This window comes from Microcaecilia unicolor, chromosome 9, assembly GCF_901765095.1.
Source record: "Microcaecilia unicolor chromosome 9, aMicUni1.1, whole genome shotgun sequence".
Lineage (NCBI taxonomy): Eukaryota > Metazoa > Chordata > Amphibia > Gymnophiona > Siphonopidae > Microcaecilia > Microcaecilia unicolor.
In genome coordinates, this window is record NC_044039.1 from 117,823,038 (window position 1) to 117,849,582 (window position 26,545).

The following is a 26,545-nucleotide window of genomic DNA, read 5'->3' on the forward strand; positions in this document are numbered from 1 at the left end:
ACAGCAGCTGTCCTAAAGGTCAGAGGTGTTGCAAAACAGCCTGTGGTGGAACTTCCTGTCAATATGTTAAGATGTCTCCAACGACTCCAGGTAAGATTACTTTGTTCATACTGATTCCATCATTTGCATCTTTTGTAATTTAACAGAACACAGCACCATATTGAGGGGCCAATGCACAAAGCTTACCATGGTTGTAACATTTGCTTTAGACTAGTTGGAGCCAGGGATCAATCACTCTAGAATCTGGGGCTGCTGCGTGGTGAAGCTCTCGACGGTTTGCTGCACAATAAATATGAGGAAAAAGACACTAACAGCAAGTCTTAAAGAGAGGTAATCGCCACGCAAATGCTCAGTCCACCATGATGCCACACCTGACTAACAGGTTAGCTCTGGATTGCCGCATGAACCCTTACCGTCTACAAAATTGATGGTAGAAAGTACTCATGTGGTAATTTTTTTAAATGACTGCGCACTAATGGCAACATTAATGCATGGAGAAAACAGAAGAAGAACTTCACAACACACAGGCAGCACAGACAGCAAAGGTGATCCAGGGAACGAGGAACAGACGCGAGTTCATCAAAATAGATTTTATTGAAGAGGGATCCCATTTGACCAAGTTTCAGCTTTGACTTTGTCAAACAAATTAAAAAGACACATCATCAACAGAATATCTTGGTGTTTCCTTCTTGATACATCTGTCCATCAGTATAAAAACTGCAGGATTGCCGCATGAGCTCTTACCACTAAGATTAGGGTGAAAAGTTGGCACTTCCAAAAATCAGAAGGAAAATGTATCAGTCCAATTAAATGGTGTTTATTGAAGGTACACCAAAAAGACTTGACACAGCGGCTGTGCTTTAGTGCTCTAGGTGCCTGCCTTAGGAGTCTATAAATTACATATAAATAAATGTAAAGAACATAAATAAGCAAGGGACTTCATATACTGCCTTTCTGTGGTTTTTGCAGCTACATTCAAAGTGGTCTACATGGAGGGACATTTTCGATATTATGTCTAAGTCCGACTTTGGACGTTTTGCAAAAAACGTCCAAAATCTGAATAGGAAAGAAGGACATTTTCAAAAAAGAAAAACAACGTGTATCTTTTGTTTTTGAAAATAGAAGGTTTCGTGATTTGGACGTTTTGTTTTTTGGTCCATTTTCAAACCAAAAACGTCCAAGTCCAAAACACACAAAATCAAGCCATTGAGATGTAGGAAGAGCCAGCATTTTTAGTAGACTGGTCCCCCAGACATCCCAGGAAAGCAATAGGGCACCCTAGAGGGCACGGCAGTGAACTTCATGAAATGCAGCCAGGTACACATCTCACCATTGCTCCCTTACCTTGTCTGCTGAGCCCCCCAAAACCCACCATCCCCAACTGTACACCACTACCATAGCCGTTACGAGTGAAGGGGGTACCTATATGTGGGTACAGTGGGTTTCTGGTGAGTTTTTGAGGGCTCACAGTTTCCTCCTCAAGTGTAACAGGTAAGGGGAGGTAGGAGCCTGGGTCCACCTGTTTGCAGTGCACTGCACCACTACTAGACTACTCCAGAGACCCGCATGCTATTCTAATGGACCTGAGTATATAACATCTGAGGTTGGATGGATGTCTCAACGTCATCTGAAACTTAACATGGCCAAAACCGAGCTTCTCATCTTTCCCCGTAAACCTACCTATCATCTCCCCCCTTTCTCTATTTCTGTGGATGGCACTATCATCCTTCCTGTCTCATCAGCTCGTAACCTTGGGGTCATCTTTGACTCCTCTCTCTCCTTCTCTGCTCACATTCAACAGATTGCCAAAACCTGTCGTTTCTTTCTCTATAACATCAGCAAAATCCGTCCCTTCATCTCTGAGCACTCAACCAGAACCCTTATCCACACTCTTATAACCTCTCGTCTTGATTATTGTAACCTGCTTCTCACTGGCCTCCCTCTTACCACCTCTCTCCTCTTCAATCAGTCCAAAACTCTGCTGTGCGACTCATTTTCCGCCAAAGTCACTATGCTCACATCAGCCCTCTCCTTAAGTCACTTCACTTGCTCCCTATCCGTTTCCGCATTCAATTCAAACTTCTCTTATTGACCTATAAGTGCATTCACTCTGCTGCTCCCCAGTACCTCTCCACTCTTGTCTCTCCCTACGCCCCCCTCCCCTTCGGGTACTCCGTCCTGTAGATAAATCTCTCTTATCTGTCCCCTTCTCCTCTACTGCTAATTCCAGACTGAGTTCCTTTTATCTTGCTGCACCTCACGCCTGGATAGACTTCCCAAGCCTGTACGTCTAGCCCCGTCTTTAGCCGTTTTCAAGTCCAAACTACCTCTTTACCATTGCTTTTGACTCCTAACCACTATTCACTTGCCCTGTCCTTTTATCTTCACCTCTTTATTCCCTTACCCTTATTGTTCTGTCTGTTTACCTGTCTTATCTAGATTGTAAGCTCTTTGAGCAGGGACTGTCTTTTTGTGTATGGTGTACAGCGCTGCGTATGCCTTGTAGCGCTATAGAAATGATAAGTAGTAGTAGGTTGGCACAGAGGCTGGCAAGTAATGTCTTTCATCATATTTTTGGGGGGGGGGGTGGGAGGAGGTTAGTGACCACTGAGAGAATAAGTGGTGGTCATCCCTAATTCCCTCCAGTGGTGATCTGGTTATTTAGGGCACCTTTTTGTGCCTTATTCGTTATAAAAACAGGTCTAGCTCAAAACGTCTTAGTTTTAGTCCTGGATGTTTTAATTTTGTTCCATGTCTAAGTCTTAAGAATGCCCAAGTCCCGCCCTGAACATGCCCCTGACACGCCCCCTTGAGAATTGGACACACTTCTGATGGACTTAATAGAAAAATGTCTAAAAATAGGTTTTGAAAATACTGGTTTGGACATTTTTGTGAGAAAAACATCCAAATGCTGCTTTATGCCACTTTTCAGACGTTTTTCTGCTTTGAAAATGAGCCTAACAGTCACTTTGAAATCTTACGTTAGACTAGTACAATTTTTTGCTGCTTGATAAGCTAACGTTTGCACAAGTATCTTGCTTCACTTTAGTTATTTAAAAATTTCTAGTCCGCCTACGACTAGGCGGATCACAAATCAACATATGTAATAAAAAAACAAGAAGGCAATAACAGGCACTGGAGTATACAATATTCAAAAAATCTAACAGGCATGCATGTTCAAACAAATACGTCAAACAATCAAAACCAAAAAGTCAAAATAATGACCCACTAAACTTCAAAAATAGAAGCCAGGAATGCAAATTACAGGAAGAAAAAAGCCTCAAAGAGCCCCAGACCAACTGATCTATGGATCTAAAGGCAATTACAAGGATTCGCTCTTCATCATTAAAAAACCTTCCCAACCTTTAAGAAGTTACTATGTAAGTTGAATCAGACTGTCTTTGTGCAGGACATCGCAAAGTTTTGGATGCACTGTACACTGTTTGACACTATTTGATGCAGGTAACATTGAGGTGTTTGCAATGTGCTGCACAGTTTGATTAACCTTGCACAGTAACTTCTTAAAGGTTGGGAAGGTTTTTTAAGCCAATGATGAAGAGCAGATCCTTGTGATCACCTTTAGCTCTATAGATCAGTTGATCTGGAGCTTCTTGAGGCTTTTTCCTTCCTATAATTTGCATTCCTGTCTTTGAACATATTTTTGAAGTTTACTGGGTCATTATTTTCACTTTTTGGTTTTGATTGTTTGACTTAAATGATTCCATACTTGTTTGGATTGATTTTTAGCAAACAAATATGTCTTCAGCAACTTACTGAATTCAGCCCTACTATTACACCTTCTCAAGTAACCTGCACTACGGTTTATTAAGCAGCGCTAGCAGCTGTCCATGCGCTAGTGCTGGCACGGCCCATCCACTCTGAATGGGCCGTGTTGGCACTAGCACATGGACAGCTGCTCAATAGCTAGTAACTTGTTCCAGATTTGCAGACCCCCTATTGAGAATGCAGTTTTCCTTGTGTTAGCATATACCACAGTTTGCAGTTTATCCTGCTCTCTCCTTGCTATCCCGATTCCAAAGAAACTCCCCTTTTCCTTCCCTTCCTTTCCCATTCCTTTCTCTCTGCCCCTCCCCTCCCCTTCCTCGCATTAACCCTTTGCTTGCTTATCTCACCCTTCTATCTTCCCCTGTGCCCTCCCCTCCCCTCCCCCCCTGTCCTCGCAGACCATCGGCCCGGTTGTGCCCAGCCTCCCTTTAGGAGGTGTGGCTGGGTTCTTTCATCAAAAACTTCAAAATTTCAGACCACAAGGATCAAAAGGGTAATATACCTGAATTACATCTTTAAGATCTTCTTATATCTTATATTCCTTTGGACTGGAAACTGTAGCCTGGGTTGATTCCTATATAAACTGCTGCTGTAGCACCATTCATTGGAATCCCCAATGACTGAGAGATATAACTTGAGCTAAACCAATAATTATCCTGTAAGTCAAAGTGCACAATTTAAAGATAATGAATTCTTCAATCAGAAGCCACGTGTAGTTTCTGTAATAAAGCAATAACCCTACCAAATTTTCATGTGTCCCAGATTAATCTGGCAATTGTATTCTGTACCATCTGTAATTGTTTATGAGTTTTACCCATCAACCAGCATAAAGAACATTACAATAATCCAACAGTGCTAAAATTAGTGATTGCAGTATAATTTTGAACTGTTTACAAAAAATGTTGCCATCCGCTTACCAGCATATGCCACGTCTCTCACTTTTCTCTCAGTCTGAAGCTCCCCAGTGTGCTGCTACCGTGGGTAAATTCAATCAGGGTCACAAACATGAGAACAATTATCTATAAAAGGAGTCAAATTATTTTGCTCTGCAACACCACACAATGGATAAGTTCCAATAGGTTAAAGGCTGGTTTTTGCTATAACTTTCCCTCACTCCTTCCATTACAGAAAGTGCTCCTTCAGTGGCTTAATTTTGTTTAAAGGAACACAGAACACCGGCTGATCCAGTCAACACTCTAAGACGGAACTTATCTGCATTCTTTAGACATGATAACTGCCAAGTTAAACTCTGTGGTTTTCATATTAAACTCTGTGGTTTTAATGAAAGATCTTTTATAGCATAACTAATCTTTAGTAACACATAAATTCCAGAAAGAAAATAAAAACTTGGTAGATAAGGTGTGTCTGCAATATTCTCAGTTAACCATCAGGTCACCAAAAGGCATGAAACATTGTTACATAGAAAGTGGTCTCTTGTTCAAAATGAGGAAGGCAGGAAGGGGCCCTTTTATGAAGCGTCGGTAAGCCCAACGCAGGCTTACTGCTCACTAAAAAGGAAGTACTGCCGGGCTACCACAACAGCCCGGCGCCATTTCCAGCACTACAAACATATTTCAATTTTTGTACTGCCAATGTGTACCTGTCAGTAATCACTGCCTAGTTAGGGCAGGAGCCCTTACCACCATCTCAATGGATGGCAGTAAGTGCTCCCGCCTTAAATGGCTGTGCAGCAAGTGGTTCACTTGCCGCATGGCCATTTCTTTAAGAAAAAGAGAAACCTGCCTTTTACTCGCTACAGTAAAAGGGGGCCTTGGCATGCATCTAAAACACATGTCAATGCCAGCGCAGGCCCCCTTATGCCGCAGCTTCATAAAAGGACCTTAAAATTAGCTACTGATTTTACCACAGCCAATACCTCCAATATCCAGATTTCACAGGGATGTAAAATGCAGCCTCTACTGGAGTTCCCCAGTCCCCACAGAATTGCCATAGAAGAACAGGGGGAAGTAGCCAGAAGAAATAGTGGTGGTGGCCCCATGCTTCTACCTCATCACATCCACTCATCATGCTGATCCACTTCTCTGCTGCTGGGGGTCCAGGTGTCCTGCTTTATCTTACGCAGTACTATGGTGTCTACAAACAGAAGGCAAAATGCTCTACTGGAAGGAAAACACCAAGCGAAAGAAGTAGAGCAACAGAACCTCTCAGGTGGTGTTCAGAACAAAGATTATTGAAAATTCTTCCAAAACAATGAGGACAACCCGACACGACTCGTGTTTCAGCCTTACCGGCCTGCATCAGGGGTCTAGGGATTTGTTATTCAATACATATTCCTAGACTAGTCATCAAAGGGTTAAACTTCCAATCAGAACAGATTCCCAAACACAGATGCAGCAATGATACGGCATTCATTGCTTCATCTGTGTTTGGGAATCTGTTCTGATTGGAAGTTTAACCCTTTGACGACTAGCCTAGGAAAACATATTGAATGACAAATGCCTAGACCCCTGATGCAGGCCGGTAAGGCCGAAACACGAGTCATGTCGGGTTGTCCTCATTGCTTTGGAAGAATTTTCAATAAACTTTGTTCTGAACACCACCTGTGAGAGGTTCCGTTGCTCTACTTTCGCTTGGAGTACTATGGTGTCTTCCATGTTTGAAAACCCAATGTTCCAAGAGGATCCAAGATGGCTGTCTCCCCTGAGTTTTCCTTACAATGTGGTGGCTAAGAGGAAAGGTTTCTCTACAAATCTCTTTGGAGAGACCCATTAGCTGTCGCTATTTCCTTTTGTTGGCATAAAGAAAGATTCTAGGGTGATATTGGGAAGTCTCATTCCAGTCCTCCTAAACACTTCACTACATAAATAGAAGACACCAACTGGGTCCTTTTACTAAGCCACAGTAAAATGTGGCCTGCGGTAGTGTAGGCACATGCTTGGGATGCACTCTGGGCTAGCTTTTACTGCATCTGTAAAAAAACAGCTTTTTTTAATGGGACTGGAAAAGGACATGAGGTTAAACTGAAACCAACACGTGCCTAAATCCAGCCTGAGCCCTCAATACTACCCATTGATCTAGCGGTAAAGGTTCACATGCTACATGCGCGGTGACTGGTCAGTGTGCGTCAAGTGGCGATTACAGCCAGAAATGCCGCGCGTGGGAAGAAAGAAAGAAAGAAATCATACAGGCGGTTTTGGCATGCGCCAAGTATGAAATTACCGCCAGGGGGATGCAGTAGCCTGATGGTAGGTTTTTTTTTTTGGCACATGCTGCACATGTGTAGCACCAAAAGTGCCTTTATAAAGGGGCCCCTCAAAGTACAATTATGCTGAAGAAGGAAAAAGCATCAGAACTCCATCTTGAGCCTTTTGGATAGGGTAATTTAATTCACAGGCTGAAAAAAAAAAAAAAAACCTTCTCCATGTTTAAATAAATCCCTTAATAATATTTAAAGAATCAGGTAAACATTTCAAGTTATATTTTTTGAAAAAAATCTTGAAACTTATCAGAGCAAATGCCATTGGCCTACTGAACCCCACCAACGGTGGCCAGCATTTCGCTTGATGCTGCGTCAGGGTATTTGGGATCAGTGTACTTTTTGAAAACAGCACTGCACAGTCGATGAGCACAAGGAGATTGTGCCATTTTCAAAAAGTACACTGATCTGAAATACCCTGAAGAAGCATCAAGCGAAATGCTGGCCACCGTTGGTAGGGTTCAGTGGGCCAACGGCATTTGCTCTGATAAGTTTCAAGATTTTTTCAAAAAATTATAACTTGAAATGTTTACTTGATTCTTTAAATATTATTATGGGATTTATTTAAACATGAAGAAGGTTTTTACAGCCTGTGAAATAAATTACCTTATCCAGTCTATGTGTAAACATTAAGACTCAAGACAGGGTTCTGAGGCTTTTTCCTATGAATGTGGTGTCTTCTATTTACATATTGAAGTGTTTATTTAGGAAAATTGATTATTTGCTTCACAGGCCTGTTTGCTTAGAACTTCAGCAGACTGATTCCAGTCCCCAGTCTATTATTTTTGCAGGCATCGTCAACACTCTTCCCCAGTACTGATTCAGATACCATCAATGGAAGCTTCATTTCTCTTCTGGGTAAAGGAGAGGAAGTTCCAGAGAATGCTGACTCAGATGAAGAGTTGCTTATAGCGATGGGTAGCCATAATATTTTGGGGACTTTTCATTCTATTCATTTTTGTTTGGCCATTTTGACTTTTTGTCAGTTGCTAATAATAGTGTTCACTGTTTGGAAATAATGGGCCTCTTTTACTAAGCGGCAGTGTGCCCAACATGGGCTTGTCGCTCGCTATATAGGAAGTACTACCAGGCTACTGCAGCATCCCAGCGGTACTTCCCACCACTAGCATGCTGTCATATCCAGCGCTACAAAAATATATGTATTTTTGTAGCACCAGAGTGTACCCAGCGGTAATGGTTATCGCTGGGTTAGCGCAAGAGCCTTTACTGCCTCTTCAATGGGTGACAGTAAGGCCCCCCCCCCCAAAAAAAAAAAATGGCTGTGCGGCAAGTGCTTTACTTGCCACATGGCCATTTCCTGCAGGAAAGAGAGACTTCCCTTTTACCCACTGAGGTAAAAGGGAACCTCGACGTACATGAAAAACATGCTCTGATGCCAGCGCAGGCCCCTTTTGCTGCAGTTTGGTAAAAGGGGCCCAGTGTGCACTATCCATCTTATTCTACATAGACGGGCATTTTTGGTAGGACATTTAAATCTGACTTTGGACATTTCACTCAAAACGTCCAAAATTTGAGTGTCAAATATAGCAATTTTCAAAACAGAAAATGTTTATCTTTTTGTTTTGAAACTGGCCATTTGCTACATGTTTTTGTGCTTAGTGCGTCTATCTTTCTGGTCCATTAAAAAAAAAAAAGTCCAAGTGAAAAATGGACAAAATCAAGCCATTGGGATGTAGGAGGCGCCGCCAAATTTCTTAGTAGATTGGCCACTTAGACATCCAAGCCGAGCAGTGGGACACCCTGGGGGGCACTGTTGTAGACTTCATATAAAAGCTCCCAGGTACACATCTCACTGTTACCCCCTTATATTGTACGGTGAGTCCTCCAAAACCCACCAAAAACCTACTGTATCCAACTGTACAGTACTACAATAGCCCTTATGTCTGCAGGTGTCACCTATATGTGGGTACAGCAGGTTTTTTGTGGGTTTTAGAGGGCATATACTTTTCACCACAAGTGTAACAGGTAGAGTGGGATATAGGCCTGGATCCCCCTGTCTACAGTGCATTGCACCAATCACTAGGGTACTCCAGGAACCTGCTTATTGCTCTAATAGGACTGTCTATAACTACTGAAGCTGTCATAGATGCTGGTATGTACTGTTTCTTTCACATGTTTGGGGGATGGGAGGGGGTCAGTGACAACTGAGGGAGTAAGGAAGAGTCATTCCTGAATCCCTCCAGTGGTCAATTAGGGCACTTTTTTGTGCCTTATTCATTGTAAAAACAGGTCTAGACCAAACTGTTTAAATTGTAAACCCAAACGTTTTTGTTTTGTTCCATTATGGTGAATAAACGTCCAAGTGTTAGTAATGACCAAATCCCACCCCAACACGCCCTCTACATGCCAGCTTGTGATTTACACACACTGTCGATGAAAATGAGTTTCAAAAATAGCGATTTGAACATTTTGGCAAGCAAAACATCCAAATGCCGATTTGTACCACTTTTTGAACGTTTTTCTGTTTAGAAAATGAGTTCCATAGGATGTCGAAAGGTAGACACCAATTAAGCACATAACTTTAGGCACTAAAACAGCAGTTAGGTGCCAAAAAAGGGGTGAAATGGCAGTTAAATGCCTAAGGGTCCCTTTTACAAAGCAGCGGTAAGCCCACTGCTGGATTACCACTTGGCAATCCAGAACTACTACTGGCCCAATGTGGATGCCGGCGGTAGTTCTACCCCAGTGTACGACATTTCTGGCGCTAGTGGAAACATTTGAAAAATATTTCTGCAGGAGGTTACCTTGCGGTAATCGGCCAGCACTGCTTGCTACCCATTTACCGCCGAGTTAGCATGAGAGACCTTACCTCTACCTCAATGGGTGGCGGTAATTACTCCCCCAACCCCATATGGCCACAAGGTAAGTGCAATCTTACCACATGGCCATTTCTTTTTTCTGCCTTTTTACCAGCTGTGGTAAAAAGGGCCTCAGTGCCTGGCAAAAATGGCTGCCGCTGCTAGCGCAGGACACTTTGTACCACAGCTTAGTAAAAGGGCTCCTAAGTGAACTTCAGCACTATTCTATAACTTGATGCCAATGTGTTCTAGTGTGAAACTGCAAAGGAAGTATTCACATGGGAGGGGCATGGGCAGATGTCAAGGGTGTTCTGACTATTTAAGCACTCACTCAGATGCTTGACTGCTGCATTTACTCTTGCCATGGAGCAAGTTTAAGTGGTTGTCCCTAAATTTAAACACCTAATTGCTGACTTACGGTAGTACAGTGATACCTCGGTTTTCGTTGATAATCCGTCCAAAAACAATCGGCAAAATCCGAAACCGACGAAAACCGAGGCAATTATTTCCATATGAATCAACACTGGAAAGCAATGGAATTGTTTGGCTAGACTCACGGGGTGATGCTCACACAACATGAAACAATGCCACACTGAGCAGGAGAACGCGTGGGTCGCCCTTTGTTTTCGCAAAATTAGCAGTGAGGTCACATGGGCACGTTGACGAAATCCGAGGCAACCGACGAAATCCGAGACAAATTTTTCGCAGAAAAAAATTGACGATATCCGAAGTCAACGAAAACCGAGGTACTACTGTATTCTATAATGGATCAAAGACCAAATTCTATAAATGGCGCCGAAAAAATTGGGATGAAAAAGACTGCACTGAGCGCTATCCTAAGCCTCACCTAAAATTAAGTACAGTTTATAGAATATGTGTAGCACCTGTCTTCACAACTAAAGGTTTTAGGCGTGGCCATTTACACCAATGGAAACCTGGTATAAATGCTAACTTAGGAACAGATCTGGCGGATTCTATAACGTGTGCATAGTTTTATAAACACCCATGACCTTAGTTTATGTACTTGCTTAGCCTGTTGGCACAATGCTTTTCAACCCAGCCCTCGTGGCATCCCAGTCAGTTGGGTTTCAAGATATCCACAATGATTAAGGGGATGAAACTCCCTCACATGAGGGAAAGGCTTAAGAGGTTAGGCTCTTCAGCTTGAAAAGAGATGGCTGAAGAGGGATATGATAAAGGTCTACAAAATCTTGAGCGGTGTAGAATGGGTAAACATAAATTGATTGTTTTATTCTTTCAAAAAGTACTAAGACTAGGAGACACTCAATAAGTTACATGGTAATACTTTTGAAACAAATAGGAGGAATATTTTTTCACTCAAAAAATAATTAAGCTCTGGAACTTGCTACTGGAGGATATGGCAACGCATATCTGGGTTTAAAAAAGGTTTTGAAAAGTTTCTGGAGGAAAAGTCCATAGTCTGCTGTTGAGATAGAAATGGGGGAAGCCACTGCTGTCCCTAGGATCGGTAGCATTAATCTTGCTACTGCTTGGGATTCTGCCAGATTCTGGCTACTGTTGGAAGGAGGATAGAGGGCTAGATGGACCATTGGTCTGCCCCTGTATGGCTGTTCTTATATATATTCTTATTCAAAAGCATTTATGTGGTAGGGTTGAACCTGCTCTTAAAAAAAAATCTGGACCAACCAAATAGATAATTTCAGATGTATGCATCACGATGTAGCCAAAATTATCTGTCTGGAAAGGGATGGGATTTTGGAGCACTCTATGGGTGGTACCACTTAAATGTATAATTTATACACTTAACAGTGGCATTCAGCCACTAAACATATAGAGGTTTCAGCCCATGATGGTAAGCAGATTGTAAGCCACTCCCAGCCACAGGCTGAACTACCTGGATATTTAATGCTGGGGCATGCCCGGCTCCTGGCATTGATCATATGGGTATGTGTGCTGACCCGGAAGTTAACCAGGCACTGGCCAATATTTAGACCTATGCCTGGTTAACTTGGTGCATAAAGTTAGGACAAACATTTTTCTGAGCTAGGTTTATGCACTTGCTTAGCCTGTTAGTGCACTGCTTCTCAACCCAGTCCTCAGGACACACCCAGCCAGTCAGGTTTTCAGGGTATCCACAACAAACATGCATGAGATAGGTTTGCATGCACTGCCTCTGTAGTATATAAATCTCTCTCATGCATATTCATTGTGGATATCCTGAAAACCCAATTGGCTGGGTGTGCATGGAGGACTAGGTTAAGAAGCCATGTGTTGGCGGACTGAGTATCGCTGCTAACTGGGAAAGTGATGGCTCTGCCCCTCTCTCCTCCCCCTCCCCCCCGCCTCCCCCAGTCAGTTAGAGAGTGGCTGGTTGGCAGAGATATTCAGCGGCACTGCCCAGTTAAGGGATGCTGAATGTTTGTGGCCGGCCAGCTCAGCAAATAAACCAATAAACCTCTACTGGGATATTCAGCATCAGCTGATTCGTAGATATTGGTGCTGTATGTCTGGCGATAAAGTGGTCACTGGATGTTATTCAGGTAGTGGCACTGAATATCGGCGGTACCTAGATACGTTCTGGCTCTACCTCCCCCCCCCCCCCACCCCCCACACACACCATCTCGACACTACATGGATAGTGCTGAGGTGGTCAGAAATTATTTTCAGCCATATTTTCTGGATAGAACTGTTGAAAATCTAGGTGTGGCCTGGGTGAGTAACATTTATTCAAAGTACTTATCCTACCCACAAATAGCAGGTATAACTTGAAATGTGCAATTTAGATAATTGAAGTTAAATGGCAATATTCAGCAGTGCTATATAAATGAATACCATTGCTGAATATACGTATATTTTGAAAAAGTCTAAAGGGCCCTTTTACTAAGCCGCATAGGCACCTACATGTGTCTAACGCATGTTCTTTCCTGCCCGGCCTACTGGGCTGCCGCTATTCCCCAGCACTACTGTATTTTAAAAATGGTGGCTGATACTCCCTAAGGAAATCTCACGAAACTGTTGAGACCCGGAAGACTACCGCGGGAACTCTCAGCCATCATTTTGAAAACAGCAGAGGAATAGCGGCAGCACAGCGGGCAGGAAAGAACATGCCCTTCCCCTCCAGAGGCCACCAGACTACCAGGACCCCTCAGGTAGGACCGGGGCAGCAGGGGCATCAACTGCGGCAGCAGGGGGGATGTCGGGCAGCAGCCATGCAGGGGACCCAGACCACCCTCAGTGCCCGAGGGCCCAGACCAAAGTAGTTCATATTTGATATATATGTGTGTTTATCTGTCCCTAGTGGGCTCACAATGTGTGCTTTTGTACCTGGGGCAATGGAGGGTGAAGTGTCTTGCAAGGAGCCGCACAATGGGAACTGAACCTGGGTCCCCAGGTTCTCAGCCCACTGCATTAGCTATTAGACTACTCCAGAAAAGAGTGTGCAGTTTCCCATGTCATTTCAAATGAACGCATATCCCTAATAGAAAACAGAGGATCTGTAGAAATGGTGAACTAGAGTAGAAAGTGGTTAGCTTGGCAGAGTTTAAAAAGGGGTTGGACGGTTTCCTAAAGGACAAGTCCATAGACCGCTACTAAATGGACTTGGGAAAAATTCACAATTTCGGGAATAACATGTATAAAATGTTTGTACGTTTGGGTAGCTTGCCAGGTGCCCTTGACCTGGATTGGCTGCTGTCGGGGACAGGAAGCTGGGCTTGATGGACCTTTGGTCTTTTCCCAGTATGGCATTACTTATGTACTTATGATAACAGAATTCCCAATGTCTTCAATTGGCAGCAGTGGAACCTTAAAGGGGGCAACTCTATCTCCACATATCCCAGACCACCCAATCTACTCTGGTTTTCTTGTTTCCTCACAGCCACCTAATAAAACTGGAAAGCCAAAGGAATTTGCAGGATGCTGGAAGCCTCGTTGCTTTGGATCTTTCATAACTAGAAGAATACTGCAGCTGACACAAGTTTCAAAATTTAAACCTTAGAGATATACAGGGGAAGTGCAACGAAGGGCGACTAAAGTGATAGCGGGGATGGGACAACTTCCCTATGAAGAAAGACTAAGGAGGCTAGGGCTTTTCAGCTTGGAGAAGAGACGGCTGAGGGGAGACATGATAGAGGTATATAAAATAATGAGTAGAGTGGAACAGGTGGATGTGAAGCGTCTGTTCACGCTTTCCAAAAATACTAGGACTAGGGGGCATGCAATGAAACTACAGTGTAGTAAATTTAAAACAAATCGGAGAAAATGTTTCTTCACCCAACGCATAATTAAACTCTGGAATTCGTTGCCGGAGAACGTGGTGAAGGCGGTTAGCTTGGCAGAGTTTAAAAATGGGTTATAATGCCATTGTATCGCTCCATGGTGCAACCGTACCTCAATATTGTGTTCAATTCTGGTCGCCGTATCTCAAAAAATATATATAGTGGAATTAGAAAAGGTGCAGAGAAGGGCAACAAAAATGATAAGGGGGAAGGGACGACTTCCCTATGAGGAAAGGCTAAAGTGTCTAGGGCTCTTCAGCTTGGTGAAAAGGTGGATGAGGTGAGATATGATAGAGATCTATAAAATAATGAGTGCAGTTGAACAGGTAGATGTGAAACGTCTGTGTACTCTTTCCAAGAATACTAGGACTAGGGGGCATGCGATGAAGCTACAATGTAGTAAAATTTAAAACGAATCTGAGAAAATATTTCTTCACTGAACATATAATTAAACTCTGGAATTCGTTGCCAGAGAATGTGGTAAAGGTGTTTAGCTTAGCGGAGTTTTTAAAAAGTTCGGACGGCTTCCTAAAGAAAAGGTCCAAAGACCATTATTAATTGGACTTGGGGAAAATCCACTATTTCTGGGATAAGCAGTATAGAATGTTTTGTACTTTTTGGGGATCTTGCCAGGTATTTGTGACCTGGATTGGCCACTGTTGGAAACAGGATGCTGGGCTTGATGGACCTTTGGTCTTTCCCAGTATGGCAATACTTATGTACTTATGTAGTTATGTACAGCATCATATTCTTCATTATGGGGGGAAAAAACTATCTTAGATCAAGTGTGGTACTTCACATGGAAGAACAGAATATCCTGAAGTACCAGTAAGTGTAAATCAAAGACCCAGCAAATGAAGCAGAAATATACAGACAGTGTCCCAAATTTTATTGGGTGCCATCAGCCTAATTAAAAAGAATTTCCAAGTGTGCATTGATATGCCACCTGACTATATTACACCTTATGAGCTTCAGAAAGAGGCTCTCTTTGGTACAATGCAAGCATTATTAACTGTAAATATGAAATACTGAAATCCTCTCCAACATACCCTGCTCTTTGGAATGAGGTTCCTTCATGTCATGGAATATGCATAACTAACTCATTTGGAAACATTACCCTGGGAAAGGATGTAACATCTCCGCAGCTCTAAAAAGGAATTGCCCTGCAGCTTGCATTGATACAAATTTCAAAATGTTTTGTGTGGTGGTATCATACTAGTAATTACCAGGTTGCTGGAAAAGCTTTTAGGATATTTCAGTGACAGCTTCTGAGACAGCAGGATTTATTGTACCAGTCCTTTGCCCCTCTCTCCTAGCCTATATGAAATTGCAGTTCTACCATGCCCCTTCCCTCTGTGCTTTACTTTTTTTTTTTTTTAATTATTAGATTGTTCACCACCTAGACATGTTTTTTGATGGGCGGGATAGTAAATCCTGAAATAAACTTGAAACTTGATAATTGTCTCTGCTGTAATTGAGAGATGACTCAAGACATAACAAGAGCAATTACCTGATAAAGCCCAATGCCCATGGCACTATCAACTCTAGAAAACATAATCATAAAGTAAGTTTAAATGGTTTTTCACATTTTTAAAACTATAGCATGTAACTTCAGCATTTAGAACAGTTCAATCTGAGTTAAAGCCTGAACACTAATCTGGCATAGTTTCTACTGTATATCTGTAAAATTTAACAGCAACAGCAAAGTATGAGCCAACCCCAGCCTATCCTTTCTTGCACAACTGGAGAAAATGTAAGCATCATAGCCACACCCATATCAAGGCCTTGCCCTTCATGCTCCAGTTCTGCACCACTACAACCTTTAAATTGCAGCCCTGACCAGGGCTGGAGGCTCAGACAGCTCCTGATAGCACCATGAAGGCAACAGGTGGCATCTTGCTCTTCCTTGCATTCCTCACCCTCTGGACAGTGTCTGACCGTAAGTACAAATAAACTCCTAGTCTCTGATGGTTCCACAGAAGGAGCCACAAAATCTGGTCCTTACGGGTTGTTCTTACAAAATTATTATGAAAGGTCTGGACTGGACTAAGTCAGGGAAATGGCAGCTGTCCAGTTGTGCAATTACAGCTCTAACTCCTGCTGATTTCCCCTAACAGTAGGAGAAAATGAGTTGCAATAGCCAAGACTGTGTCTTCTTCTGCCACCCAATACCTGATTACTGTTTGGAATGACATGATGGTGTGGTATCTCACATTGCTCGGAAGTAGCAGTCAGAATCTTGGTGGCAGAGAAGATGGACTATATGGCCCACTGTGCTGCTGTTGCCAGTCCAATCAACATAGGAAAGAGAAGAGCAGACAAATAGGATTGGTGGACTAAAAAGAGGCTGGGAGTTTGTGGAGGAGGGGGAAGATTGTGGAAAAAGAGGCAGAAGAAACAGGAAGCTTGCAAACATAATGGATTGCCATGGCAAATCTTCACCTTATCCTCTAACTGTAACCCCAACTTACCTTCTAGAAGTAGTTCCAGCACCCTTCTACTGGCTGTGGAAGCTCTAGCACAGTACTTCCTCCTTTAATAACAGTGTTTCAAGCCAGCATCTCCCCTTTCTCTCTCCAGACTGTTGTCTGCATCCCCTCTCTTCCCAGCATCAGCCCCTTCTCTCCCCCATCCTTTCCTCAAGATCTGCTCCTACCTGTTCCCACTTCTTCCCTTCCGCAGCACCCATTTCTTAGACATGTCCCTCACTATCTGCCCATTGCCTCTTATCCTTCCCTTTCCCTGCATTATTCCCTCTCCCTCTCCTTTTTCACTTTCCCCAACATCTGATCCCTGCTTCCCTTCTCTTCATTTTCCAGTATCTGACCCTTGCCTGCTTATCTGTTTCCCTCCCTCAGGTTAATTGCTCTACTTCTTCCTCAATACCAGCATTGTGAACCTGTATAAATCCTGTGATCACAGTCTAGTATTTCCCCATGCTGATCAAGATGGCTAAATGCTGGACTGTAACAGCAAGTTTTGAACAGGCTCGTGAAGGTGGCATTCAGAAGGAGATGGAGATGTGAGAAGCCATGGCAAAGACTCCCACCACTTCATCCAGCTCATTCCTTCAGTTCTTTTACTGGTTTGACCTGGGAATCCCCACCAGCTACCAGGCTTTTCTCCAGAGCAAATCGCTTTGTTCATCTGACAAAGTGTGAGGATCCCCAGTAGTCAAACTGCTCCAGCTTGAGGCACCTTGCTCTCTTCTGCTGACTGGGCCCTGATGCATCATTTTTAATTTATTTACTTTTTTTTTTTTTTGCTGTCCTTCACTCAATCTACCCCTCCCCCCCCCCCCCCCCCAATTTTTTTGTGTTTACATTAGGTAACTGCCTAGTTCATCTACTGGCAAAAGCCAGCTCAGGAAAAGCCCTTCTTGGCATTTCCTAGTTGGAGTTTGGATTCTCCATGACTACCAGTCTTGGTCTATTATAAATCTTGCTAGAAAAAAAAAGAAAATATAACAGAGTGTAGAAAGTTTTCCTGCTTGCCCCTTGTCCTTATTTCTACTAAACAAGATAGATGCATTAACATCCTAGTGCTTTCGCATAAACAAATCTACTTGATAAAAGTCAGTAAATCTTTATTGGATGATATAAACAGTTACTTCTTTGCATAAACTCCAAAAGTGATAGATGCCATAAGACTGTAAATACTAGAAACCTCACAAAAGCTTTCCTTGTTCAGAACCATAAGCCAGTTATTATGAATCAGCTGCTAACAAAACCTTCTCACCATTCACCAAACTAAAGTAACATCCATCCTGTAGTGTCTATTAAAGATTGTTTACAAGACTTATTTTTTTTAACAGGTGTACAGTTTTCTTCCTCTAGATTTGCTGTAGTTGCTGTTTGAAAGGTTTGAGACAGATTGATAGAGGCTGTATCCCCTCCCCATCATGCTTTTATATTTATTTTATAGCAGCATTTATATCCCACATTTTCCAAACGTGTTTGGTTTAATGTGGCTTACGATGGAAGATGTCAGATGTCAGAGGTAGAGAATTACATTGTATTATAAGCAGTGATAATAAAATTACATTTAAGATGAACATTGGATAAAGAGTTATTCTGAGATTATGTGAGTGACATTCTACTTCTCTCTCATTCTCCATACCAGAGAAAACCATTGTGTGCCCAGTGCCAACTCCAGGTTCAGCCGGAATCTGTGTTAATCTATGTACGGACGACAGCGAATGCTCTGGAGGGGGGAAGTGTTGCAAGAACGCCTGTGGCGGAACCTACTGCTATAATGGTTAGGAAACGACACCTACAGGTAAGAAAGTTTCCTTCTTATTGGTTCTATTGTTTGCAGAATACAATGAAGACACTGCATAGAACTCAAGTGGTTGCCCATTAAAATTCATGGGGCTGATATTCAAAAGAGCTTATCTGGTTAGCAGTATTATCTAAATAGTACCACTGAATAATACCTCTGACTGCAGGACACTATCTGGATCGTGCTGGAGCAGAGTTGAATATTGGTGCTATCCAGAAAACTGCAAAAACACAGCTTACAAATATTCAGTGGCAAAATATTTTCTTTAACCATGGTGGCTGGTGTATAAAAACAAAATGCTCAGAAGCTCAATACTACCTCAAACAGGGCAATTCTATAACAAGGCACCTAGAAATAGGTGCTGAGAGGATGCTTGATAGAAGTCTAATCTATAAGGAATATAGACTTCTACTTTCCTTTATTACGTGGAGGGGCATTTTCAAAAGAAACGTCTAAATCAGAATTTGGACATTTTACAAAGACATCCAAATTCTGAACCGGGAAGAAGGTAATTTTCAAAAAGATGGATGTCCATCTCTTGTGTTAGAAAATACCATGGAAGTCCTGTGATTTGGACTTTTTGCGATTTGGACTTCTTTGATTTTCAGCCATTTTCGAAAACAAAAACGTCCAAGTGTAAAACATCCAAAATCAAGCCATTGGGACATAGGAGGAGCCAGCATTTTTAGTAAACTGATCCCCGTGACATCCCAGGACAGAAATCGAGCACCTTAGGGGGCACTGCAGTGGACTTCAAAAAATGCTCCCAGGTACACATCTCACCATTGCTCCCTTACCTTGTGTGCTGAGCCCTCCAACCCCCCCCCCCCCAAAACCCACTACCCCCGACTGTACACCACTACCATAGCCCTTATGGGTGAAGGGGTGAAGGGGGCACCTATATGTGGATACAGTGGGTTTCTGATGAGTTTTGGAGGGCTCGCAGTTTCCTCCACATGCGTAACAGGTAATGGGGGTATGGGCCTGGGTTCACCTGTCTGAAGTGCACTGCATCTACTACTAAACTACTCCAGGGACCTGCATGCTGCTGTCATGGACCTGAGTATGATATCTGAAGCTGGCATAGAGGCTGGCAAGTAATGTTACCTTTTGGGGGTGGGGGGGGGGGGGGGGTTAGTGACCACTGGGGGAGTAAGGGAAGGACATGCCTGATTCCCTCCAGTGGTCATTTGGGCACCTTTTTGTGCCTTATTCGTAATAAAAACAGGTCTAGCTCAAAACATCAAAGTTTTAGTGCTGGACATTTTGCTTTGTTCCATTATGGCTGAAAGACATCCAAGTCTTAGGAACGCCCAAGTCCCGCCTTCAACATGCCCCTGATACGCCCCCTTGAGATTTGGACGTCCTTCTGACAGACTTCTGAGAATAACATCTAAAATGAGGTTTCGATTATACCAGTTTGGACATTTCTATGAGATGGACATCCAAATGCCGATTTATGTCACTTTTTGAACGTCCATCTCTTTTTTAAATGAGCCTGATACTTAACGTAGTCTGGCATGATATCATGTTTCGCCCTTTGCTATGTCAAGGTTCCATATGGAGGGTTTGTTTTGTTTTTGACGTTATGAGTGGAACATCCCAATTCTGACTTGGACATTCTTTCAAAAATGCCCCTCCACGTGTTCATTTTTTTTAAATGAAATGCTGAATTCCACTTTCTGGAGCATTACAAGTCACCCTTGGAGCTGGTTCTGAAACTTTGGCAGCCATGATTGGGACTGAATCGGAAACTTTGGAACCCATGAGGAGCCTTTGAATGGGGGGAGGGCAGAGAGAACTCCTCTAAGTTCTCCCTCTAGAAAGACTAACCCCTGCTGGCCTCTGTAGCTGACTTTTTTGGGGAGAGGTAGACAGGTGCTGAGGCGAAGAGACATCGGATGGGTGCAGGGGCAGAGGAAGAGAGGGACAGATGCTGAACTTGGGGGGTGGGGATCAGATGCAAGAGAGAGAGAGAGAAAGAGAGAGAGAGAGAGAGAGAGACCTTGAGCAAAGGGGGGGGGGGGGGGAGATGCTGGACTAAGGGGATGCTGGAAGGAAATAAGAGAGAGAAACTGGACCTGGGGAGAAAGGGGGAGAGAGGAATGCCTATAGAGAGAAAGAGGCAGAAAGGAAGGGTGGGTGGGTTGTGGGTCACTGGGGTGCAGGAGGAAGGGAAGAGAGAGGAGAAAAGCTGGCCATAGGGAGGGACAGGGACACAAAAGAATGCTGGCTCTAGAGGGAGCATAGGGACAGGGACACAGAGGGGAGGCACTGGAGAGAATGGATAGAGGCACACAAGAAAGATGGATGGTAGACATCAGGGGCGTAGCTAGGTGGGGCCATGGGGGCATGGGCCCCCACAGTTAAGCCCTGGCTCCCTCTACGTTTGACCCCCCCCACCAACCCTCCCCGCCACTTTCGATTCCCCCCTCCCCCGCCACCAACCCTCCCCCACTGCCGCCAGGTACCTTTTGCACAGGGCTACATACAGGACGTGCGAGCAGGACATCTGGAGTCAGAAACAGATCATCAGCGAAGGCGCTGAAGAAGACTTCGGCTGCTGAGGGTTGGGGACCCACACCAGCAAAGGTACCTGGCGGCGGTGACGGGGGAGGGTCGGAGGCAGCGAGAGGGGGTCCAAAGTGGCAGGGGGGTCGGCGGCTGAGGGAGGCGGGCTAAACAGTGCCCCCCCACCTCGGGCTCTGGACCCCCCTCCCGCCGAGGTCTAGCTACACCCCTGGTAGACATAGAGAAGAAATATCAAATGGACAGGAACCTTGGAGAGAGTTAAGGAAAAAAACAGAAAAGAGACACTAGGACCAAATCAATGCTTAGAAAACAAAGGTAGAAAATAAAGTTCTTTTTTTTTCTGAATGTATTAATTGTAATATGTCAGCTTTGAGAAATGTGCATACCCCACTCTCGTCCCTAATCCCTTGGGAGCACTGGTATTATGGGGCCCATTCTGTCCTAGCTATGCCACTAGAGGAGGTAGCTCTGTGTCTTTAGATTAGGGATCTGTGGGGTTCTAGGGAATGAAAGTGAGGGTTTGTAAAGTGTTGGAAATGGAGCTCTTTTGGTTTTTTCTTAAAGAGGAATGAGAGGGGAATGAGATTTGATATACCACCTTTCTGTGGTTACAATCAAAGCTGTTTGCATATTATATACAGAAGCTAATTTTGTACATGGGTGAATATAGGGTTTTTTTTCTTATAGATGGGAAGGAAATAAGGAATTTCATGATGCTGGCTGCTAATTTTTTTGTTTGTTTTTGTTTTTTTACCAGGGAAAGAGTTTTGGATGGGTCAAGGATCTGGACACCAGCTGCCAGTTTTTCTTTTTTGTGTTTTGTTTTATTTTATATGGAGGGTGATCAGGATAGAGAGTTTGGGTATATTACTTTTTTTTTTAGAGCATGGAAAGGGGATCAGTGGGGGAAATGGGGCAATGGATGCGTTTTGGTTTTGTTTGGTTTGGGGAATGCTTAGGCTGGGATGAAAGGAAGGCTGCCCAAATTAGACCTGCCATTGCAGTATAAGGACTCTATCAGTTAGGTTAAGGGGCTAGAAATGAAAAATCAGAGGTAACCATATAAACGTCTTCCCTAACCTAAACCCACCCTTAGACCCATTCAGAATTGGGACATCTAAAGTTAGAAACGTAGGGAGTGTTTTACAAAGGTGCGCTAAACGCTAGAGATGACCATAGGAATATATGCCAATTATAGAAACCAGAGTGTGGTATAAAGGAGACAAAAGGATTGACTCAAAGTTCTAAAAGATATGGAGATAGTTTTTATATATTAATATATGAACATCATAAGGAAGTTCTCAGAGTAGAAACTCACCCAAGCAAGGCTACACCGAAGTGAATTACGTCTCTAAGGGTGGACAAGCTTCTCGATCATAGAACATCTCTTTGAATTTTTTCAATTTTTATGAGCAAATGCACACCCGTGCTCTTATTGATTTTAAATAATAAAGATAAATTTTCACCTCCCTCAAATTAAAGAACTAATGAGTCAATCCTATCACTTGCTCCAACAAACCTCGTGCACACAAAAAAATAAAATAAAAATATGCTATAATCAAACGCTCTTAATCACTTTTGTGTGCTATTTCTATAAACAGTAGACCTTAGCTTTCACTGTTTTCTATAATAACCAAGTGTGATAAATCTAGGCACTTAACATTATGTGGTCAGAAGTACCACATCCACACTGGATTCGGTCCGTGTCCGCGTGCTGTTACCATATCAAGCAGCACTCCGGTTCAACATTTCTCACAGTGAGACGAATTCTGTTAGTTCTGTCAAAAGGCTTTTTAAACAGCTCTCCAATTCTCTTGGCTCACTGTGGGACGAATCCTGTTAGAACTGTGGCTAGGCTATCCAACGTTTCCTCTCTTTTAAATATAAATATAACCTTCAGGATGAAATCATAACGAGTCCAAAAACTTCTTCAGGAACTCTGAATATGATAAATTTTCACTATCAAAAGAGATAGGAACCTATTTTTGATAAGTTGGTTTACCATAGGAATGTATGGGCATCTCTAGCATTTAGCGCACACTTATTTTTAGTGTGTGCTAAAAACGCTAGCGCACCTTTGTAAAAGGACGCCGTAGTGAACTTAGGTGGATAAATTTAGCCACTCAGCACTTGTGAATTTTGAAAAGATTTCGGTCTGATACATCCCTTTGAAAACTGACTTCAGAGTGTAATTGATCATCAAAACATAGCAGGGTACAGAACCAAAACAAAAACTCAGCAGACGAGGTTTGACTGGGTTCTTTTTCATTCTCCACAAACAACTGTCAGGTCATGAACATACATGAGATCCTCAAATACAAAGATTGGCATAATTGAACGGGGTGCCCAAGTTTTCCTGAGGGCATCCCTACAGGACAGCCCCATGAAGGGGCGGGGAAACTGCTATTATCGAAACAAGATGGCCGTCCATCTTTCGTTTCAATAATACGGTCGGGGGCGCCCAAATCTCAACATTTAGGTCGACCTTAGAGATGGTCGACCTAAATGTTGAGATGGTCGACCTTAGAGATGGTCGTCTCCGGTTTTCAGCAATAATGGAAACCAAGGACGCCCATCTCAAAAACGACCAAATCCAAGCCATTTGGTCGTGGGAGGAGCCAGCATTCATAGTGCACTGGTCCCCCTCACATGCCAGGACACCAACCGGGCACACTAGGGGGCACTGCAGTGGACTTCAGAAATTGCTCACAGGTTCATAGCTCCCTTACCTTCGGTGCTGAGCCCCCCCCAACCCCCCCCCCCCAAAAAAACCCACTCCCCACAACTGTACACCACTACCATTAGCCGTAAGGGGTGAAGGGGAGCACCTAGATGTGGATACAGTGGGTTTCGGGTGGGTTTTGAAGGGCTCACATTTACCAAAACAAGTGTAAAGGTAGGGGGGGACAAGGCCTGGGTCCGCCTGCCTGAAGTGCACTGCACCCACTAAAACTGCTCTAGGGACCTGCATACTGCTGTCAGGGAGCTGGGTATGACATTTGAGGCTGGCAAAAAAAATTTAAAAATTGTTTTTAGGGTGGGAGAGGGTTGGTGGTCACTGGGGGAGTAAGGGGAGGTCATTCCCAATTCCCTCCAATGGTCATCTGGTCAGTTTGGGCACCTTTTTGAGGCTTGGTTGTGAAAAACAATGGACCAAGTAAAGTTGACCAAATGCTCATCAGGGACGCCCTTCTTTTTTCTATTATCGACCGAGGACGCCCATCTCTTAAGCACGCCCCAGTCCTGCCTTCGCTACGCCTCTAACACACCCCTGTGAACTTTGGTTGTCCCCGCGACGGACTGCAGTTGAGGGTGCCCAAAATCGGTTTTCGATTATGCCGATTTTAGCGACCCTTAGAGAAGATGGACGCCCTTCTCTTTCAAAAATGCCCCTGAAAGTGAGCTTGTGTACAAAGTGAGGAAGACATTATCAGCTTCTGCTTTTATTAGAATCCATAGAAACCCATACTATATACAGAGTCATTCATTATTATATCTGTTCTATATTTTATGTTAAAATGTCTTACAATCATAGTGAATAGGACCACGTTTACTAAAATCTACTTCTGAATTAGTGCATGCTGATGTACATTAATGTGTTATTTATCACAGGTGCTATTTTATGCAACAGGACCCTTTTGTTAATAACACATGTTAATGCAGTAGCATATGTTAGTAATCTAGCCCTAAATATTCAAACACTGGTAGTCAATAGATTTTTAAAAGATCAAAATATCAGGTAATACTACTCCATCAGTCAATAAAGAATCTAAGGTTCTTTGGTGACCACTTGATTTCATAATTCAAAACATAGGAAACGACTTTTCAAAATGACTGGGGATGCTACACTCAATGCAAAATCACTTCTTTCTGGACAAAGTGAGGGAGTTTGCTCAATGTTAGGGGTGTTCATGTACTTACTGCATCCACAGGACCTCACTAATGATCAAAAAATCATATGGAAAACACAGATATATAGCGTAGGGCAACTATAGGAAATGCTTACATTGATTGCATGATGGTGGACTTTCCAAAGTCTTCAACTGATGCTGGTGATACCTTATAGGAGGTACAAAAAGATATACACTCCAGTATCTCCATCTTATGCCATTCAACTGATTTCTCTCTTTTTTTTTCTTACAGCTAAAATGGAAAGGCAAAGATTGTTCCAGGAAGCTGGAGGCCTCATAGCTCTGGATCCTTTAGAATTAGCAGAAGAATATTGCAGCTGACACAAGCTTGAAAATCTAAATGTTAGATGTGGTGCCTTCTGTGTATGTTTAGGCTGAATATACAGCAGGATAACCGTTGTTGGTCATTCTTTGTCTAAAACTATGAAATTTCAGTTTTCATTGTACAACACAGCAAAGAAATAATGAAACTGCTTTAAAATCCTTGATGATGTATTCTCTCAATTCTTAATCTCATTTCCTGCCTGCACAGATGTAAGGGGCAAACCACCCACCACAGAGATATCAGTAGAGATGTGCAAATGTAACGCTTTCCAGTCTGGGACTGTCTTCACAGGGCTATTTTATGTTGTTTGGAAGACCATGGGCACACCTTCAGGGAAGTATACTGAGGTGCAGGGTTATTCTCGCTGCATACAATACTTGGATCCAGACTGGGACCATTGACAAATTAATCTACACTCTCTACTTTCTACTAACACTTAATAGTACAGTCCAGGCCAGAACAGAACAGTGGGTTTTGGAGGGCTCCCATTTACCACCACAAGTGTAACAGGTAGGGGGGGGGATGGGCCTGGGTCCACCTGTCTGAAGTGCACTGCACCCACTAAAAACTACTCCAGGGACTTGCATGCTGCTGTCAGGGAGTTGGGTATGACATTTCAGGCTGGCATACAGGCTGGCAAAAAAATATATTTTTTGTTTTTTTGTGTGGGAGGAGGTTGGTGACCACTGGGGGAGTAAGGGGAGGTCATCCCCGATTCCCTCCGGTGGTCATTTGGTCAGTAGGGGCCCCTTTTTGAAGCTTGGTTGTGAAAAAAGGGACCAAGTAAAGCCGGCGAAATGCTCATCTGAGCCGGTCATCTTTTTTCCATTATCAGGCGAAGCCGGCCATCTCATGAGCACGCCCCCGTCCCGCCTTCACTACCCTACCGACATACCCCCTTGATGTTTCGCCGCCTCCGCGATGGAAAGCAGTTGAACCAGGCCAAAATCGGCTTTCGATTATACCGATTTTGCTGGGTTCAGGAGATCACCGGCCATCTCCCGATTTGTGTTGGAAGATGGCCGGCGATCACTTTTGAAAATGAGCTTGATGGCATCCCAGGATATTGCTGAGGTTCAGGCTTCAGCCTCTTACTCCTACACACTTCCACTTATGGGAATAGGTCTCATTCAGGGCCATATTTAAGAATTTGGTTCCCATAGGCAAGACCATAAGCAGATCCCAGAGACTGAGGGTTGGAGTGAATTGTCAGAAATACCAAGGATTGAAGAGCCAGAAGACGAGGAGCAGAGGAAGACCACAGAAGCATAGTGGTGTCATCTGGCTCTAAACTTAGCAATATCAAGTTCTTCTTTGGCACCTTCACAATCTAGCACCTTAGGCAGGTGCCTATGTTTGGGTCTGGCTCCTCTTGTGGCCATAGCATTCTTCTGCACTTTTCTTCCCTGGTCTCT

General features: G+C 43.4%; 1 protein-coding gene and 1 long non-coding RNA gene across 2 annotated transcripts in view; one reads left to right on the top strand and one right to left on the bottom strand.

Annotated features, from left to right (window-relative positions):
* LOC115477350 (glutamate carboxypeptidase 2-like) overlaps window positions 1–4,923 on the bottom strand; it is a 378,970-nt gene extending 374,047 nt beyond the window's left edge. Inside the window, exon 1 of the mRNA XM_030214175.1 lies at window positions 4,704–4,923. The gene's annotated coding sequence lies outside the window, so the exon portion shown is untranslated. The remainder of the gene's footprint in view (window positions 1–4,703) is intronic.
* A 10,987-nt stretch (window positions 4,924–15,910) lies between these two features.
* Window positions 15,911–25,291, top strand: LOC115478031. The gene is made up of 3 exons (XR_003943417.1): window positions 15,911–16,020; window positions 18,204–18,359; window positions 25,038–25,291. It is a non-coding gene; the product is annotated as an uncharacterized LOC115478031 (long non-coding RNA).
* Window positions 25,292–26,545: the final 1,254 nt, after the last annotated feature.